This window comes from Zingiber officinale, chromosome 4B, assembly GCF_018446385.1.
Source record: "Zingiber officinale cultivar Zhangliang chromosome 4B, Zo_v1.1, whole genome shotgun sequence".
Lineage (NCBI taxonomy): Eukaryota > Viridiplantae > Streptophyta > Magnoliopsida > Zingiberales > Zingiberaceae > Zingiber > Zingiber officinale.
In genome coordinates this window covers 18,385,641-18,403,727 of record NC_055993.1, presented here as the reverse complement: position 1 = coordinate 18,403,727, position 18,087 = coordinate 18,385,641, and positions in this window count along the sequence as shown.

Below are 18,087 nucleotides of genomic sequence, written 5' to 3'. Positions count from 1 at the left end.
AAGATCACATCGGTTGAACTTGAAGTAAGAATGTTAAGTTTCGTTCCCAATTCAAGTTTAACTTCTAAAGGGAAATTTTGGATTAATAATGTTGAGCATCGTTTGCAATCCAAATTTAACTTTAGTAGAATACATGGGTAGCTAGGATAGTTCTATGCTTGTACAAATTTTGTACAAGGAAACTAGGACGGTATTCCGAGTAGCAACCAACACTAACACCACTTGTTAGGACCATGAGAGCTAGAGAAGGGTGAATAGCTTACTTCACTTCTTAGAGTTTGATTTGCAGCGGAAACTTAAAGCAAAGCACAACAAAATACTAACATCTTTAATTTACTTGGTATCCGCTTCCTTGAGATGACTAATCCAAGGGTCCACTCTAAGCTGCCTATTTTCACTAAAACTTCTCCTTTTCGGACTAAACCAAAGGTGGAGAAACCTTCTTACAATAGGATTACAACAGTATTACAAGAGTATATAGTAGAAACGCAAAGAAGAAGAGCACTTTTACAATGGTGTTGAGAGTTTTGCTTTCTCCTCTTTAAAAGATTGCTCCAAACTGAATAATAGAGCACCAGAGAGTTTTGCTTTCTCCTCTTTAAAAGATTGCTCCAAGCTGAATAATAGAGCACCAGAGAGCTTGTTTAGCACTTGTGCATGAAAATTTAAAGCTTTTAGCATGAACAGTACCAGGCTAACTTTCTCCTTTTATATCAGTTCAACTTTTTCTAATATTCATTAGACAAATTTCTCTACCAGTCGACTGATTTGGTCATCGACCAAATAATGGCTTCTGAACCTTATGAAATCTTGTTTGATTTTGTCAATTTTTTTAAAATCAATCGAATCAATTTATGAATTAGTTGACTGATTATATTGATTGAGTCTTCAGTCGAATAGATTTCTTATGCTCACTTTAGAAACAACACTAGTCAACTGATTACTTATCTCAGTTGAATTGATTCACTTCTATGCACTCTAGAAACAACACCAGTCGAATCAATTACTCATATATGTCGAATTGATTTGTTTATGTGCTCTATAAAAGCAACACCAGTCGAATTGATTACTTAGATCAATCAAATAGCTTCATTTTTGTGCACTCCAAAACAACACCATGTCGAATCAGTTATTCAGATCAGACAAATCAATTTGTTTCTGTACACTCCAGAAACAACACTTGTTGAATTGATTACTTAAATTAGTTGAATCAATTTGCTTCTAAGACTGAATCAATTCAATTGATCTAAATATTAGTTGATTAATATGTAGAATTAAACCTGAACAGAGGTTTTACAATGTATCAATTGATTGATAATTATTTTCATTTGACTTATACTAATATCAGTTTAATGAATCTCATGATCAATCTACAAATGGCAATTTTCGATCATTCTAATGACTGAATTTATCTTAGAGTTTCCTATCCTTGTGTCCCCATTACCTCATGTTAGATGAATCTCTTATTCTCTAGACTTTTGATACATTTATCCACCTAGCATCCGATCCCATAATCTACTTGGGTTTTTCTTTTCTTGTCAAGAATTCGATTCTCAACCTTCTTAAACTTCACTTGCCTTGCATCCGACCATCTTACCCTACAAGGGCTTTCTTTTGCCAACAATTTAGTCCTTGATCTTCTTGGAATTCACTTGTTTTGCATTCAAATGTTTAATCTACAAGAGTTTTCTCTGGCCAAGAATCTGATCATCGATTTTCTTGGACTTCACTTAGCTTGCTTCTGACATACAAGAACTTCTGTACACTTAATACACAAATTAGATATCTTTTCATTTTTCTAACAGGAGTGAGTGGCTAACAGGAGAGATGGATGTTGATTGTGTGGAAGAGGTGACATTAGGGAGCATCACACAAGGAAGAAGGGGAAGAATAGAGAGATGTTGATACTGTTACTAAGAGCCCTAGAGCCAATCATGTGATGATTGTTGTATGGACTCGATGTATCATATTTCTATATATATATTTATAAAGACATTTCTTTATGGTTATTATACTTACTTGTATTGGTGTCAAATAATTGAGTATAATAGCGTCCTTGAGTAGAAGGTTCTTATCTATATCAATCGATTGATTGAATTGATAATGAGATGATATAGAGAACACTACTCTTAATCATTCCTAGTCAAGTATTAACATTCAGGGACAATGTTAATGCGATGAGACTAGCATGTAGGTCAACTCGATGACTTAATCTCACAAGTCATGGATATTAGATATCAAGTTGACACATGGGTGTGCATTGGAGAATGTATACTGAATGACCCGCCATGAGAAAGTATCATAGATTGTTATATGAGTGTCATATACTTTCTCATGTGACTATTAATATGACTATCAGTCCTTGGACCTGAAGTCACCATGGTTCCCTACATAAGGAGTTGTATACTTTGGCTTCGTCAAACGTCACCCGTAAATGGGTGGACTATAAAGGCGATTACTAGTATGTAACAAAATATGTGGAGGGATGTGAGTGATGTAGAAGGGATCTATCCCTCCTATATGACGGGAGTGATATCATGATTCTTGATAGAGTGAGACCACTAAGTGCATGGTCATGCCCAAATAAGTCAATATGAGATATTGAGCTCATTTGATTAAAGTGAGTCTACTTGGAGTTCATGACATAGATTGATTAGAGGATAACATGGTCTGTGCCTCAATTGATCAATTTAGATGTCAAGGATAGAAGGACATTGTCACATATTGTGAGAGTCACAATTAGTAGTCACAATGATGATGTTGGATCTCAACATTCTTGTAACTTAGGTAGTAATGATGTGTTGCTAGATACCGCTCATTGCTTATGTTTCTAAATGGGTTTAGAAGCATTGCCAACGTTACAAGAACCTATAGGGTCACACACAAAGGGCAGTTAGATGGAGATTAGGTTCATATGATGGACCAAGAGGATTAGGTTCATGTGATGAACCAAATTGGATTAAGAGTAATCCAAATTAGACTAATTGAGTTGGACTCAATTTGATTCATGTGTCGAATGAGTCTAATTTAGACTATGATTCATTGAGTCAATTTAAACCAATAAATAGAGATTCATTAAATTAAATTGATTTGAATCAAAGGGTAGATTTGATCAACCATGGGAGATAAGAGGTCAAGTTTGACTTGACTTGAGAGGGAAGATAAAGGGTCAAGTTTGACTTGACCAAATGCCACCTCATTGTGACTTGGCATGGGTCGGCCAATGATGATGTTCCACATCATCAAGGCTACATCATTGTGTGCCACATCATGAGAAAGACCAAGAGCCATGACTCTTGGTATTACATGGAGGTGTAAAACCTCTATTAAGTGGTCGGCCATAGTAATGAAGAATAAGTGTGTGCTTATTCAAGGCTTCTTCTTCCTCTCTTCTTTTCTCTCCTTCTCCTCCATTACCGAGACCTCTCAAGAGTGCTAGCACACTCTAAGTGGTTCTCTCCACCTTTTGTTCGTGTGGATACGTGTAGAGGAGTGTACACTTGACACTCTACGAAATCCGGCAACCATTTGGACGAGCGGGATAAGCGAAGGGTATCGCTACAAGGGTAATACTTCTTTTTCATGTAGATCTAAGGTAGATCTAGTGTAGACAAACATGTACATGAACTTTTATTTATCTATCTTCGCACGGATCCGTGGCTAGCTTCGAGGTTTCCGCAACACAAAAAGCGATTTTTGCGGCTCGAAAGTTCTAACAGTGGTAGCAGAGCCACGTGCGAAGCTTGTACATGTTTGTATTTGTTATTACAAAAAAGTTTCAGATCTGCAAGTTTCTGTAATTTTTCAACTTTTATGGATTTTGTGAGTATTTTTCTTGTAGAGGCGAAGCAACAAGTGCTTAGACACTTGTATGCTTCAAATACCGAGAAAAACCTTCCGAAACGACAAGATCTCGCCCAAACAAAATTATTTTTTTTTGGACAGTGACTTAAGGCGCTATTAGATCAGTTTGGGGCACTCGCGATATTCATTTCGTGAGAAGGGGCGCTGCCCCTAACCCCGCAAGGGGCATTGTCTCGCAATCGCGCCCGAAAATCGCTAAACGGGACCGCCGAGAAGTTGTGACTCATAAAATTGATAAAATGGTAGTAAAATTATAGAAATATATGTAAAATACATAATTTAGAATTATGTATGATATTGTGATGGTCATGGCTCAAAACCCCAATGTGATTGGTTAAAATTGTATTGTAATTCATAATATGGCCTGCGCGCCATTTTAGTATTGTGCGTGTTGTATATAATATGCGACCTGCGTGTCGTGCCTCCCTTATTATGTTCCTATTGTAAATAGATTTTAGACTCGAATGTAACTCGAGTTTCATATTTGTAATGTACAAAATGAAGCAGTGGAAGATCCACTCAAGAAGGAGTTACGAGGAGGGTGTTGTCAACACATGACGGTCAAAAGGAGGCGCTTGAAGAAGCCGTTAACCCTAGGTTGACCGTCCGATCTTTTCATTGGCTTGAGAAGATCGTAGTAGGGTCATGACCTCATCATAAATTAATTAATCAGTATATATATATATATCATTGCTTGTGTGTATGTGATGCATGCTAATGTAGGGTAATTAGTGCATTAATGCGTATATGATACACATTCATGATTAGATTAGATCTTAATCAAGTCAACTCGAAATGCCTACCAAGTTTTGATACTCATCACTACCTCGATCATTTGTTATTGTTGAATCTGCCAAAGCAGAGCAACGTATATTATCTTGGTAGGGTGCGGAGGGACAATCTTGGTCCCGCCTACCAAAGCTTGGGTGAGAACAAACTCAATTAGATTGAGTATAACTAGTTAACCCAATTAGATCGGGTAAAACTATAAGCATTTTCCAATGGTTGGGAAGATAGGATAAAGATCACATTTATCTTGATCTTATAAACAAGAGTTGCATAAAGATGTAATTGATAATTAGTTATCTACCGATCATACTAAGTCTTGGGCGATTTAGCCAAAGCTAACTCAAGGCGTAGTATGATGTGGATCTTGTCCTGCGAGAATTATAGTTAATTGATATGAATCTAGTAGTATAGTTTGATCACATCCGTGACTTGATTCTATAAAAGCCCTATAATTCAATGGGAGCATCATTTAGTTAAATGTCTAATTAAATGATAAGTGTAATATGATATTTACTTTCTGCTTTATTTATGTTGTAGATTACCATGTCGACGAACACGAACATTTTCTCCCTGCGTTCTGTCCTTGACAAGGACATGCTCAATGGAGCTAATTTCCTGGACTGGTATAGGAATCTGAGAATCGTTCTCACACAAGAAAGAAAATTGTACGTCCTGGAGCAGCCCATTCCGAAGGCACTTCCTGCCACTGCCACGCGAGTCGACCGAGATGCTTATAAGAAGCATTAAGATGATGCATTAGATGTGTCATGCCTCATGCTCGCAACCATGAACTCTGAGCTTCAAAAGCAACACGAGTTGATGACTGCTTATAATATGGTTGAACATCTTCGTCAACTATATCAAGGGCAAGCAAGGCATGATAGATTCGAGATCTCTAAGGCACTGTTTCAGTGCAAGATGCAAGATGGGACTCCCGTAGGTCCATATGTACTCAAGATGATTGGGTACATAGAGAACCTACAGAGGTTAGGATTCCCACTTGGCCAAGAACTAGCCACTAACTTGATCTTGCAATCCTTGCCAGAAAGTTACAGTCAATTTGTCATAAATTACAACATGAACGAAATTGATAAGTCATTGTCTAAGCTACTAAGCATGTTGCGAACTGCTGAGCTCAACCTTAAGAAGGTAAAGCCTAACTTCATTTTGATGGTGCAAAAGCATAAAGGCAAAGGCAAGCCTAAAAGTAAGGGAAAGTCTCAAGCTAAGGGCAAAGGCAAGGTAATGAAACCTAAAGGAGGGGTTGCCAAGGATGCTACCTGCTTCCACTGCGATCAGACCGGGCACTGGAAGAGGAACTGCAAAGGATACTTGGAAGATCTTAAGAAGAAGAGAAATGAGATTTCTACTTTAGGTATATATGTTATAGAAGTCAATCTCTCTATTTCTTCATCGTGGGCATTAGATACCGAATGTGCTTCTCACATTTGTACTAATGTACAGGCACTGAGAAATAGCAGGACATTGACGAAGGGCGAGGTGGACCTACGAGTAGACAATGGAGCACGGGTTGCTACTGTTGCTGTAGGAACTTACTTTCTATCTCTGCACTCTGGGCTTGTACTAGAATTAGATGAATGTTGTTGTGTGTCTGCTCTCACAAAGAACATCATTTCAGTTTCTTATTTAGACAAGAAAGGCTTTTCATTTATAATAAAGAACAAATGTTGTTCCGTTTATTTGAAAGATATGTTCTATTGTAGTGCACCTATGATGAACGGACTCTATTTCAGTTTCTTGTTTAGACAAGAAAGGTTTTTCATTTATAATAAAGAACAAATGTTGTTCCGTTTATTTGAAAGATATGTTCTATTGTAGTGCACCTATGATGAACGGACGCTACATTCTAGACTTAGAGAACCTCATCTATAACATAAGTACCAAAATGTTCAAGTCAAATGAAATGAACTGAACCTTGTTGGTGCAACCTTAGGTCAAGGTTGACCTGGTTGACCCGACTCGAGGTGACTTGACTCGAGTTGTATTTTGATGTTTGACTTGGTAAGATTGTCGGTGCAACCTTAGGTCAAGGTTGACCTAGTTGAGTTGCATGTTGATGTTTGACACTCGTGAGAGAGTTCTATTCTTGATGTGAGACAAGAATAGATGGTTGGGAGATTATTGGTGCAACCCTAGGTCAAGGTTGACCTGGTTGACCTGAAAAGTCCAAGTATGGAGACTTGGCACTGGAAAAGTCCAAGCAGGGAGCTTGGCACGTGAAAAGTCCAAGTATGGAGACTTGGCACTGGAGAAGTCCAAGCAGGGAGCTTGGCACGGGAAAAGTCCAAGCAGGGAGCTTGGCACGAGGGAAAGTCCTAACTGGGATGTTAGGCAGTTGGAAAGTCCTGGTGAGTGAAGCCAGGCAGTGGGAAAGTCCTAACTAGGATGTTAGGCAGTTGGAAAGTCCTGGTGAGTGAAGCCAGGCAGTGGGAAAGTCCTAACTAGGATGTTAGGCAGTTGGAAAGTCCTGGTGAGTGAAGCCAGGCAGTGAGAAAGTCCTAACTGGGATGTTAGGCAGTGTGGAAACCCTAGTGAGTGAAGCTAGGTGAAAGTCCTGGTGAGTTAAGCCGGGCAAGGGAAAATCCAGATGGATCAAGGGTGATCGGACATCTGGTGTTGGGAAGTCCAAGTAGATCAAGGGAGTGATCGGATACTTGGCACGAAGAGGAAAGTCCAAGTGGGTCAAAGGGATTGACCGGACACTTGGTGGGGAGTCTTAGCAGGTCAAGGGAGTGACCGGATGCTAAGCATGATGTACCAAAAGGTCAAGGTTGACTGGATATTGGTTTGGAAGGTTTGGGACTTGGTTTGGGCAAAAATCAAGCTCTGGATCGGTCTGCAGACCGATCCAGTGATACGTTTGTGTATCTGATCGGTCTGGTGACCGATCGGATAACAAACAGAAGGCGATCATGGTTCTGTGGGCTTACTGATCGGTCTGGGGACCGATCAGCATGGAGCCTGATTGGTCCCCGGGACCGATCAGGGACGCTACCACCTGAGGTGGGATCGGTCCGGGGACCGATCAGATTCCACACAGAGAGTTGGGCAACTCTCTGTGAAGTCTTCTGATCGGTCTGGGGACCGATCAGCACAGGGCCTGATCGGCCCCCACGATCGATCAGGCTGAAGCCTGATCGGTCCAGGTCCTAGCCGTTGCGTAGCAACGACTAGTTTCTGCTGTGTCTTCTTCGCAGGTTATAAAAGGAGTTCAAGGGTTTCGACAGACTTCTTCTTCTTTTCTAGAACTTCTGTTCTTCTGCTGCTGAAACTTCTGCTTCAACTGAGCTTTGATTGAGCTAGCCTCCGAAGCTTCGCGTGAGCTTCCAGTCGTCGACCAGCTGCTGCGTTTGGGTTGTGAAGTTACTGCTTCACCTCCAGTCGACAAGAAAGCAAGCAATTGGTAGAGTGCTATTGTATTCATATTGTATTGCTTTTCTTACTATTCTTGTACTCTTTGTTTGCTGTTGCAAACGTTTGTGGCAAGGTTTCTCCACCCACAAGGAGTATATTGTATTAGCCGGTTCTCCGGGGACTCATCCACCGACGGATTGACTGGACTCGTCCACCTTACGGACACGCCGAGGAGTAGGAGCCCTAATCTCCGAACCTCGTTACATCCTTGTGTTAAGGTTTGGTTTTCTTCTCTTTGGTTTCTTTGTATTTTCCGCTGCGCTAACACGTTTTGTAGAAAGAAACGACGATTTGGGGTCGGCTATTCACACTCCCCCTCTAGCCGAGTACGAATGATCCTAACAAGTGGTATCAGAGCGAGGTCGCTCTTCATCGGATTCACACCCGTGGGAGCACAAGCTAGAGATGGATCAATTCGGAGAAGACATCACCATTCCACCCTTCTACAATGACAACTTCGCATATTGGAAGGTAAGGATGATGTATTTTCTTAGGACTAATATGTGGAACTGGTTTTGTGTACAAGAAGGGTTTACTCCTCCAATGGATAAAGAAGGAGAGCCTCTAGAGAAGAACAAGTGGACGAAGGAACAAGTCCACCAATCCACGATCAACAATGAGGTAACTAAAACAATTAAATTTTCATTACCTACTAATGTTTTGTGTAAGATAGGTAAATACAACAATGCCAAGGAGTTGTGGGATAACTTGGCCAAGTACCATGATGAGAGCTCCACTTCAAGCCATGAAGAGGAGCCTAGTGAGCCAAGTAGCTCACATCATGGAGGGAGCGAATTGGGAGTTGAGGGCTACTCAACATCCAAGGAAGAAGAGGAGGAGAGTTCCTCTTGTTCAAGTTCGGAGCAAGAAGAAGAAGTTCCCACCTCCGGAAGGGTGGAAGAAGAAAGCTCATCTCCATCCACAACCCTAGGTAACTCAAACACTGTGATTTCAAGCAAATTACACATAATGTGTTTTGAGTGTAGGAAACATGGACATTACAAGAGAAAATGTCCAAAGAAGGTTAGGAAGACTCCACCGGCACCAAAGGTCAAGGAAGCCGGAGTCCCAACACGCAAAGGCAAGAAGCACGTGGTGTGCTTTCAATGCAAGCAACGGGGACACTATAGGAGCCAATGTCCGAAGGGGAGGAAACCTCACAAGGACAAAGGATGCACATCGATAGGGGGAGCTAAGGCAACCCCTAAGGTATCTTTTAAGGCTCATTCGTGCAATTCTAGTAGGATACATGCTAGTAATTTTATTGCATTAGTCAATAATGATAAGCATGTTAACACTAAAAATCAATACATGTGCTTAGGTGCTAAACATGTCAACCTAGATAGGGATACTATTAGGAATGCTAACCCTAGGATTAACACTTCTAAGGTTAAGGAAAACCTAGGTAGAAACCCTAAATCAACTAGACACATGCCTAGGAACACCTCAAGAAAGAATGACAAATCAAAACTTGAGGTATTAGAAAAGGAGAATCAAGTCTTGAGGTCAAGGCTTGATACCCTAGAAAAGGCCCTTAAAAATTTAGAGAAGTCAACTCTAGGGCCTAAGGGTCAAAAGTCTCAGGACAAGAAAGGTTTGGGTTACAAATCTAAGTCCCAAGTGGTCAAGCCCACTTACCACAATGTTCCATTCGATTATGGAACAAAACCTAGGGCTAGGAAGACCATTACCAAGGTTACAAGGGGAGTCACCCCTATAGTTGACCTTGATGAGACCCAAATGACCAAGGCTTCAAAGCCTAAGAGGGTCATTAGGAGGGTTGCTAGGGAAGTCATCCCTAGTGAATATTTAGTGAACCCAATGAGCTCAAATAGGTATTGGGTTCCTAGGAGCATCTTCTCTACCCCATAAATGGGTTAGAGAGTGTCAACTCCAATAAGAAGGGTAGTTAACCCAACTTTGAGGAAATTGACACTCAAGGAGCATTTTCAAGGTTTTGTGAACCTTTGAAAATGAAATGGAATTATCATTTACTCCTTGGAAGAGTAAAATGTGTCATTATGGAAAAGAATGATTTTAATTGGCACAATTTGGGAAAATCTAGAGAACTCTCGAGGAAAGATGAAACATGCCAAGTTTTGAGGATAAATTTGATCTTTAAGTGGCATGAATTAATCTAGAGTTCAAGAAGTGTCAAAATTAGGATTTTGGCATTTTAGGGCAATCAAGGGTTAAATTTTAGGTTAGCAAAGTGGTTAAGGATACTTAGATAGGTAATCTAGGTATATTTATTTATGCTAAATCTTACCATGGTTGTTTGACATATGTCATGCCATGACATCATGTTTAACTTATTATCATTCGAAATGTCATGATTATGCTTAGGATAATTATATGTCATGCTTATTTTAAGTTTTATACTTTATGCCATGACATCATGAAATTGGAACATGCTTCTACTTATGACATCATTTTATGCCATGTCATCATCTCTTGCATTAATAATCAATGAAATTGATTTAAGGATGAAAAACACAATTTGATATTGAGATCAAATTGGTGTTTAGAAAATGCATGAGAACTTAGCCTAAGTTGACCTTAATCCATATCTCACATCAAATTGACTTGAATGTGGTTTGATACACCTTAGATGTGTGTGAGATATTAGGATCATGAGTTAGGATCAAGGTGCATAGTCCTTGTACCTAGATAACCCTAATTCAAGAAATTAAGGATCATAGGGAAGCTTGTGTACAAGTCATGTACATCTAGCCCTAAGATTATGGTCCTAAATTCAAATGGTTTTAAAAGCATTTTAAAATTGATTTGAAAAACCTTGATGAAGCTTTCCTAGTGATAGCATTCATCATTGAACATTGTGATACAAAGTTGAGTTAAACTTGAACTATTTCAAAGTTTTTGAACTTTGTATCAAGATTGAAAAATGGAAACTATTTTCATAGAAAACTATTTTTCCTTGATAGTGTATGATATGAGGAATGTATCCTCAAGGTTTTATAATTTTTGAAATTTTATGGAATTTTTAAAGGGTTTCTGAATTTCGGAAGAGGAAAATCAGAATTCTGTGTTTAGAGCCTTGATCGGTCTGCGGACCGATCCAGGGAAGCGTGGATCGGTCTGCAGACCGATCCAGTGAGATCCAGTGCGATCAGTGAGGTGTGGATCGGTCACTGGACCGGTCCAGATCGGTCTGGGGACCGATCAGGGCGTGCCAACTTGCCTGATTTCAGTCTGTTGTCTGAAAGTTCAGCTAGAAGTTGGGTTTTGTGGATTTCTAAAGGTTTGGAACTCACAAAGACATTGTTGGTGCAATGGTCAAGGGGGAGTTGACCTTTAGGGGGAGTTTTTACTCCTTAAGACTTTTGAGGATTAGTGATATGGGATTATCACTAAGTTGATTGTTGAGTTTAGTATCAAGGGGGAAATTAAGAGTTTCAATGAAATGTATGGGACTTTCATTAGGAAGAAACTCTTGACCTTGATACCCTCCTTTTTCTTTTTGATGTGTGTCAAAAAGGGGAGAGTGTTCATTGGAGAATTATTGGAGAACCCAAGTTAGGTTATCGGGTTAACCTAAGCTAGGGGAAGAATGTCAAGGAATGTTCGAGGAAGAACATTGGCATTCTTTTTGATGTGTGTCAAAAGGGGGAGAATTATTGGAGAACCCAAGTTAGGTTATCGGGTTAACCTAAGGGGAGAATGTCCAGAGAATGTTCAAGGAAAGAACATTGGACATTGGAAGATGGTTGGAAAACTTAAGTTAGGTTATCGGGTTAACCTAACTTGATTATGGGTTTTGTCAAACATCAAAAAGGGGGAGATTGTTGGTGCAACCTTAGGTCAAGGTTGACCTGGTTGACCCGACTCTAGGTGACTTGACTTGAGTTGTATTTTGATGTTTGACTTGGGAAGATTGTCGGTGCAACCTTAGGTCAAGGTTGACCTAGTTGAGTTGCATGTTGATGTTTGACACTCTTGAGAGAGTTCTATTCTTGATGTGAGACAAGAATAGATGGTTGGGAGATTATTGGTGCAACCCTAGGTCAAGGTTGACCTGGTTGACCTGAAAAGTCCAAGTATGGAGACTTGGCACTGGAAAAGTCCAAGCAGGGAGCTTGGCACGCGAAAAGTCCAAGTATGGAGACTTGGCACTGGAGAAGTCCAAGCAGGGAGCTTGGCATGGGAAAAGTCCAAGCAGGGAGCTTGGCACGAGGGAAAGTCCTAACTGGGATGTTAGGCAGTTGGAAAGTCCTGGTGAGTGAAGCCAGGCAGTGGGAAAGTCCTAACTGGGATGTTAGGCAGTTGGAAAGTCCTGGTGAGTGAAGCCAGGCAGTGGGAAAGTCCTAACTAGGATGTTAGGCAGTTGGAAAGTCCTGGTGAGTGAAGCCAGGCAGTGAGAAAGTCCTAACTGGGATGTTAGGCAGTGTGGAAACCCTAGTGAGTGAAGCTAGGTGAAAGTCCTGGTGAGTTAAGCCGGGCAAGGGAAAATCCAGATGGATCAAGGGTGATCGGATATCTGGTGTTGGGAAGTCCAAGTAGATCAAGGGAGTGATCGGATACTTGGCACGAAGAGGAAAGTCCAAGTGGGTCAAAGGGATTGACCGGACACTTGGTGGGGAGTCTTAGCAGGTCAAGGGAGTGACCGGATGCTAAGCATGATGTACCAATAGGTCAAGGTTGACCAGATATTGGTTTGGAAGGTTTGGGACTTGGTTTGGGAAAAAATCAAGCTCTGGATCGGTCTGCAGACCGATCCAGTGATACGTTTGTGTATCTGATCGATCTGGTGACCGATCGGATAACAAACAGAAGGCGATCATGGTTCTGTGGGCTTACTGATCGGTCTGGGGACCGATCAGGGACGCGTGGGATCGGTCCGGGGACCGATCAGATTCCACACAGAGAGTTGGGCAACTCTCTGTGAAGTCTTCTGATCGGTCTGGGGACCGATCAGCACAGGGCCTGATCGGTCCCCACGACCGATCAGGCTGAAGCTTGATCGGTCCAGGTCCTAGCCGTTGCGTAGCAACGGCTAGTTTCTGCTGTGTCTTCTTCGCAGGTTATAAAAGGAGTTCAAGGGTTTCGACAGACTTCTTCTTCTTTTCTAGAACTTCTGTTCTTCTGCTGCTGAAGCTTCTGCTTTAACTGAGCTTTGATTGAGCTCACCTCCAAAGCTTCGCGTGAGCTTCCAGTCGTCGACCAGCTGCTGCGTTTGGGTTGTGAAGTTGCTGCTTCACCTCCAGTCGACAAGAAAGCAAGCAATTGGTAGATTGCTATTGTATTCATATTGTATTGCTTTTCTTACTGTTCTTGTACTCTTTGTTTGCTGTTGCAAACGTTTGTGGCGAGGTTTCTCCACCCACAAGGAGTATATTGTATTAGCCGGTTCTCCGGGGACTCATCCACCGACGGATTGACTGGACTCGTCCACCTTACGGACACGCCGAGGAGTAGGAGCCCTAATCTCCGAACCTCGTTACATCCTTGTGTTAAGGTTTGGTTTTCTTCTCTTTCGTTTCTTTGTATTTTCCGCTGCGCTAACACGTTTTGTAGAAAGAAACGACGATTTGGGGTCGGCTATTCACACCCCCCCTCTAGCCGAGTACGAACGATCCTAACAAACCTATCTCTGGCATTATCGCTTAGGTCATATAAATGAGAATCGCTTATCCCAACTCCATAGAGATGGTTTGCTGGACTCATTTGATTTTGAATCATATGAGACATGTGAGTCATGCTTACTGGGCAAGATGATCAAGACTTCCTTTAGTGGACACAACGAAAGAGCAACTGACTTGTTAGGACTTATACATAGTGATGTATGTGGCCTTTCAATGTCACTGCCAGAGGTGGTTATAGGTACTTCATTACATTTACTGATGACTTCAGTAGATATGGTTATATGTATCTGATGACACATAAGTCACAATCCTTTGAAAAGTTTAAAGAATTCAAGAATGAAGTACAAAACTAGCTAGGCAAGAGTATTAAGATACTTCGATCAGATCAAGGTGGTGAATACCTTAGCCATGAGTTTCATGACTATCTAACTGAGTGTGAGATTCTATCCCAACTCACTCCTCTTGGAACACCATAGTGGAATGGTGTATCCGAAAAGAAGAATCGTACCCTATTAGATATGGTACGATCTATGATGAGTCACACGGATCTTCCTATATCTTTTTGGGGATATGCTCTAGACACAGCTGCCTTCACACTTAACCGTGTTCCATCCAAAGCTGTGATAAAGACACCATATAGGATATGCACTGGGAGAGATGCCCAGATATCTTTTATGATGATTTGGAGTTGTGAGGCTTACGTTCGATGTCAAGTCTCGGACAAACTGGGACCCAAATCCGATAAGTGCTATTTTATAGGATATCCTAAGGAAACAAAAGGATATTACTTCTACATTCCCAGTCACTACAAAGTGTTTGTGGCTAAGACTGGGGTATTTCTAGAAAAGGACTTTGTTTCTAGAAATACTAGTGAGAGTACGTTGGATCTTGAAGAAGTTCAAGATATGGACCTTAGCACTGAAGCCTTGATGGAAGTTGAACTGGAACCGAAAAATGTTGTGGATTATGAGATTGTTGCATAAGGAGTTGAGGAACAATAACCAGTTCAAGTAGACCTACCTCTTCGCAGGTCTGACAAGGTACGTTGTTAGCCTGAGAGATACTCATTTCTCTTGTCTGACCATGACGACGTTATGCTCATTGAGAATGAGCCTACCTCCTATCAGGAAGTTGTGATGAGACCATATTCTAAGAAATGACTAGAGGCCATGAGATCCGAGATGGAATCCATGTACATCAACCAAGTATGGACTTTGGTTGATCCACCTGAAGGCGTCAAACCCATTGGGTGTAAGTGGGTCTTTAAGAGAAAGACTAACATGGATGGACTTATGCATACTTATAAGGGTCGTTTGGTAGCTAAAGGTTTTAAGCAAATTCATGGTATTGACTATGATGAAACTTTTAACTTTTTCTCCAGTAGCGATGTTTAAGTCCATTCGGATCATGCTTGCTATTGCAGCATATCACGATTATGAGATCTGGTAGATGGATGTCAAAATCGCATTTTTGAATGGAAACTTGCTCGAGGATGTGTACATGACATAATCTAAGGGTTTTGTAGATCCACTACATACTGGCAGAGTATGCAAGCTGCATAAGTCCATTTATGGACTAAAGCAAGCTTCTCGGAGCTGGAAACTTTGATTCGATGATGCGATCAAATAGTTTGATTTCATCAAGAATGAAGATGAACTCTGTGTCTACAAGAAGGTTGTTGGGAACACAGTTGTCTTCCTTGTATTCTATGTAGATGACATACTACTCATTGGAAATGACATCCCTTTGCTGCAATCTGTAAAGACTTAGCTGGGGAATTATTTCTCAATGAAGACTTAGGTGAAGCAGCCTGTATTCTAGGCATAAAGATCTATAGAGATAGATCTAAGAGATTGCTTGGCCTAAGTCAAAGTACATATATTGACACGGTATTACTATGGTTTGCCATGCAGAATTCCAAGAAAGGATTTCTGCCGATGTCACATGGTGTGAGTCTTTCGAAGACTCAAAGTCTCTCTTCTAGAGAGGAGAGAGACCGCATGGATAAGATCCCTTATGCTTCAGCCATATGATCTATCATGTACACCATACTATGTACTCATCCTGATGTTTTGTATGCTTTGAGAATGACGAGCAGATACCAGTCAGATCCAGGTGAACGTCACTGGATAGCGGTCAAGAATATTCTTAAGTACTTGAGAAGGACTAAAGAATATTTCTTGATATTTTGAAGCGATAGCGAGCTAGCTATAAAGGGTTATAGTGATGTCAGCTTCCAAACTAACCAGGATGATTATAGATCGTAGTCTGGGTTCATGTTTTGCTTGAATGGTGGTGCTATGAGCTAGAAGAGTTCGAAACAGGACACAGTTACTGATTCTACAATAGAGGCCGAGTATATTGCTGCATCAGAAGCAGCAAAGGAGACAGTTTGGATCCGCAAGTTCATTATTGAGCTTGGGGTGGTTCCTAGCATAGCCGATCCTATAGAGCGCTATTGTGATAACAATGGAGCAATTGCACAGGCTAAGGAACCTCGCTCACACCAACGGACCAAACACATACTACGACGCTTCCATCTCATTCGAGAAATCATCGATAGAGGAGATGTGAAAATTTACAGAGCACCCACAGAGGCTAACATCGTTGATCCTTTGACCAAGGCTTTGGCATAGAGAAAGCATGATGGTCACACTAGGTCATTGGGTGTTAGAGCCTACACTGATTGGTGGGAGATTGTTAGTGAGAGCCCTAGAGTCGATCATGTGATGATTGTTGTATGAACTCGATGTATTATATTCCTATATATATATTTATAAAAGCATTTCTTTATGATTATTATATTTACTTGTATTGGTGTCAAATAACTGAGTATAATAGCATCCTTGAGTAGAAGGTTCTTATCTATATCAATCGATTGGTTGAATTGATAATGAGATGATATAGAGAACACTATTTTTAATCATTTCTAGTCAAGTATTAACATTCAGGGACAATGTTAATGCCATGAGACTAGCATGTAGGTCAACTCAATGGCTTGATCTCACAAGTCATGGATATTAGATATCAAGTTGACACATGGGTATGCATTGGAGAATGTATACTGAATGACCCACCATGAGAAAGTATCATGGATCGTTATATGAGTGTCATATACTTTTTCATGTGACTATTAGTATGACTATCAGTCTTTGGACCTGAAATCACCATGGTTCCCTACATAAGGAGTTGCATACTTTGGCTTCGTCAAACGTCACCCGTAAATGGGTGGACTATAAAGGCGATTACTAGTATGTAACAAATTATGCGGAGGGGTGTGAGTGATGTAGAAGGGATCTATCCCTCCTATATGACGGGAGTGATATCATGATTCTTGATAGAGTGAGACCACTAAGTGCATGACCATGCTCAAATAAGTCAATATGAGATATTGAGCTCATTTGATTAAAGTGAGTCTACTTGGAGTTCATGACATAGATTGATTAGATGATGACACGGTCTGTGCCTCAATTGATCAATTTAGATGTCAAGGATAGAAGGACATTGTCACATATTGTGAGAGTCGCAATTAGTAGTCACAATGGTGATGTTGGATCTCAACATTCTTGTAACTTGGGTAGTAATGATGTGTTGCTAGATACCGCTCATTGCTTATATTTCTAAATGGGTTTAGGAGCACTGCCAACGTTACAAGAACCTATAGGGTCACACACAAAGGGCAATTAGATGGAAATTAGGTTCATATGATGGACCAAGAGGATTAGGTTCATGTGATAAACCAAATTGGATTAAGAGTAATCCAAATTAGACTAATTGAGTTGGACTCAATTTGATTCATGTGTCGAATGAGTCTAATTTAGACTATGATTCATTGAGTCAATTTAAACCAATAAATAGAGATTCATTAAATTAAATTGATTTGAATCAAAAGGTAGATTTGATCAACCATGGGAGATAAGAGGTCAAGTTTGACTTGACTTGAGAGGGAAGATGAAGGGCCAAGTTTGACTTGACCAAGTGCCACCTCATTGTGACTTGGCATGGGCCGGCCAATGATGATGTTCCACATCATCGATGTTGCATCATTGTGTGCCACCTCATGAGAAAGACCAAGAGCCATGACTCTTGGTATTACATGGAGGTATAAAACCTCTATTAAGTGGTCGGCCATAGTAATGAAGAATAAGTGTGTGCTTATTCAAGGCTTCTTCATCCTCCTCTCTTCTTTTCTCTCCTTCTCCTCCATTGCCAAGACCTCTCAAGAGTGCTAGCACACTCTAAGTGGTTCTCTCCACCTTTTGTCCGTGTGGATACGTGTAGAGGAGTGTACACTTGACACTCTACGAGATCCGGCAACCATTTGGACGAGCGGGATAAGCGAAGGGCATCGCTACAAGGGTAATACTTCTTTTTCATATAGATCTAAGGTAGATCT